Source organism: Manacus vitellinus, unplaced genomic scaffold (genome assembly GCF_001715985.3).
Source record: "Manacus vitellinus isolate BGI_N305 unplaced genomic scaffold, ASM171598v3 scaffold_121_pilon, whole genome shotgun sequence".
Taxonomy (NCBI): domain Eukaryota; kingdom Metazoa; phylum Chordata; class Aves; order Passeriformes; family Pipridae; genus Manacus; species Manacus vitellinus.
Genome location: NW_021938903.1, coordinates 99449 through 102740, shown reverse-complemented (window position 1 = coordinate 102740; position 3292 = coordinate 99449). Strand labels below are relative to the sequence as shown.

The 3292-nt window shown below is 60.8% G+C and overlaps 1 protein-coding gene across 1 annotated transcript in view; it reads left to right on the top strand.

Moving 5' to 3' along the window:
* Positions 1-1177: 1177 nt before the first annotated feature.
* Positions 1178-3292, top strand: part of TMEM183A (transmembrane protein 183A) — a 14883-nt gene continuing 12768 nt past the window's right edge. The window contains exons 1-2 of the mRNA XM_029965869.1: positions 1178-1217; positions 2029-2118. The gene's annotated coding sequence lies outside the window, so the exon portion shown is untranslated. The remainder of the gene's footprint in view (positions 1218-2028; positions 2119-3292) is intronic.

The following is a 3292-nucleotide window of genomic DNA, read 5'->3' as shown; positions in this document are numbered from 1 at the left end:
GGGATCAGTCCCCTCCTGGCCACTGGATTTTGGCCCTGGCTTTTGGGGAAGGTTGGGCACCCAAATCCTCCTCCTGGGGGGGTGGGTGAGCCAGGGCACCCAGGGTGGTGGCAGAGGGCACGGCCAGAGCTGGGGAGGGGGATCACACAGCCCTCAGGGGCGGCTGTGGGTGCAAGAGAGTCGTTACTGGGAAGGGCAATTGCCTCAGAGCCCCTCTTACTGGGAGGACTGGGAGGGTGGTGTGAGTACCTCAGAGATTCTCATTACTGGGAGGACTGGAGGGCAGAATCCCCTCATACACCCTTGTTACTGGGAAGGGGAGAATCCCCTCAGGGACCTGCAGTACTGGGAGGACTGGGAGATGGGATCCCCTCAGGGCCCCCCTTACTGGGAAGGGGGCAGTTACTTCACAGATCCTATTTACTGGGAGGACTGGGAGGGAGGGATCCCCTCAGGGACCTGCAGTACTGGGAGGGTACAGTTACCTCACAGCTCCTCCTTACTGGGGAGGATCCCCTCAGGGGTCCCTGTTACCGGGGAAGACTGTTCTGGGAGGGAGGGATTCCCTCAGGGACTCTCGTTACTGGGAGAGGGCAGTTCCCTCCCAGACCCTCAGTACTGGGGGGATTCCCTCAGGGGTCCTCCTGACTGGGAAGACTGGGAGGGGGAGAATCCCCTCAGGGACCTTCAGTACTGGGAGGGCACAGTCACTTCACAGCTCCTCCTTACTGGCGGGGACACCCGTTACTGGGAGGGGGGACAACCTCTCAGGGATCCTCCTTACTGGGGGGGATCCCCTCAGGGATCACTGGGAGCACTGGGAGGGGGGTCCCCTCAGAGGCCTCCATTACTGGGAGGACTGGGAAGGAGGGGACCCCTCAGGGGCCTTCAGCGCTGTGAGGGCGCAGTTACTCCACCGCTCCTCCTCACCGGGGGCTCCCCCCCAATCCCCCCCTTTACTGGGATCACTGGGGGGCCGTGTCTCTGCCCCCCGCGGTGACGTCATCCCCGCGCGCGGTATGTCGCGGCAAGGTGAGCGGCGGGCGCGGGCGGCGCGCTCCGTGTCCCCGCTGTTTCCCCCGCGGGGCCGGCCGGACATCGCCCCGCGCGGCCGCCCCGCCGCCCCGCCCGCTACGCCGCCGCGCCGCGCACTGCCCGCAGGGCCCGCCCGGAAAGGCCTCAAGTTCGCCGCCGACGACGTGGTGCCTCCGAGAGAGGTGAAGGGGAGACGGCGCCGGGCCGGGGGGCACGGGGCCGGGCCTGGAGCGGCAGTCCGCTAAAGCCACGTCGTGAATTGTGAGGGGATCGGGGGCTGAGGCACTGAGGGGAGACCGAGCCGGCCCGGCCCAGCGGGGGAAGCGGCCTTGTGCTGTCCGGAGAGGAGCGCCGGGCCTGGGCCTGGGCCTGAGCCTGAGCCTGGGCTGAGCTGGCTGGGCGTATTATTACCTGAGCCTGAGCCTGGGCCTGGGCCTTGGGCCTGAGCCTGGGCCTGCGTTAAGGCCTGAGGGAGGAGGTGGTTGAAGGGCCTGGGCTTGGCCTGGCTGAGGGGTTTGAGGGGCAGGAGGTCGGGCCAGTGTCATCCGAGCGATTAGCCCGGCCCCCTCGGTCTTGGGGAGGGAGTGTGTCCAGTGGGAAAGGAGAGATTGGATTTGTGGAGGGAGTGTGTCCGGTGGGAATCTGGCCTGGTATGCGGGAATGAGGACTCTGCCTGTGAAGGAGTCGTCTGGGACTGGGGGATGAGCCAGGCTCTGGTTAGGCTGGGTTTTAGTGGGGTTCTGGGGTTTGGTGTGGGTTGAGGTGGTGGAAGAGGGGGGCCTGGACTGGTCTGGGCAGGGGGTGGGTCCCCTGAGCCTGGGGTAGAGACTTGCTGGGGACCCCTGGCCTGCAACTGCTGGGACTTGTTTTCTTGCCTGTGCATCTCTCTGCTGCTCTGGGGACCGTCCCCTTCAGGCGTGGTGACTCTTAGCCCTTCTGTGCCCTCCCCTGTAATCCCTAATCCCCCTGACCCGTGTGTCCCACCCTCTGCAGTGACAGTGGCAGATTATGCCAACTCGGACCCGGCTGTGGTGAAGTCTGGACGGGTGAAGAAGGCTGTGGCCAACGCGGTGCAGCAGGAGGGTGAGTCTGCCCCGGGGGCCCTGCCCTCCCTGGGCTGCCTGTGCACGATGTGGGAACCCCCCCTGCCTTAGCCTGAGAAAATGTGTGTCATTCTGTGCTGAAAACGAGCCTGTGCTGCTCTGCAGAATCCGGTGCTGAGGGCTCAGACAGCAGGTTCTGCAAGAAGCCTGCTGCAAGTCCAGTAGGAATTGCTGAGTCTTTGTTAGTGCCTGGAATAGAAGGGCTTGGGTGTCATCTCCTGCTCGAAGCAGAAAATGACATGATAAAAGTATTTTATTACTTTATTAGCTCGCATAAAGCTGTAGGCAGTTTTATTAGCAGGTAAAATCTTTGCAGTGGCAGTAAGGCTGTGACAGTTCTGGCAAACCTGTGCTGCAAGGAGGTCTCGGGGAGGGTGTTGCTGTTTCTTGGGGAACTCTGTAAACAAGGAGTTTCCTGGAAAGGAGTTGCAGTATTTTGTTATCTACTTCCTCCTCTGCTGGGAGCTTTCTGAACCAACACCCCCCCCCCCCGTGTGCTTGAGAAATGTTTGACTCTTAACTGGAGCTCATCACACGTGTTGGGGGTGGATGTTGTTTTATTGGCAGTGATGACTGAACTCTTCATACAGGGAAACTCTCGGCTTGTTGCTGAAATCTTTTGAGTTTTTAAAAGAAATCCTTTTAAAAAGAAAATGTGCTCTTTGCATGAGCACCTGCCAGGGGCAGTGGTCTTGGTGAATGTCCTTTTGAACTGCTACTTCTCAAGCTTTTAAGATCAGGGATCCTTTTGTTGCCTCCCTTGGTGTAGGCTTGGGACTTCCCTCTTCCATCCCCTCTCCTGCTCACCCTTCTGTGTTCTCTGTCTTTGAGGTGAAGCTCTGCACTTCAGCATCACACTGGCAAACTGCCTTTGTTTCTCCCCCACCCCTGCATCCAGCAGCACCTGAAGAGACAAACCCTTCCCTAAAATCCTGCTCTGTTCCTGGCTCACCTCCACCCCGTCTGATGGCTCCAGCTCCCAGCAGTTCCCTGCCCAGCCCTTTCTCAGCTCTTTGTAGTGCAGTCTCTGTGGGCTTTCCCCTCTGGATCTGGGGATCCTCGGGGTGCCTCCTCCCCGGGGCTGTGCTCCAGCCTTATCAGGTGCAGCCCTGAGCTGCTGCAGCCTTATCTGGCACGGCCTTATCCGTGCCACG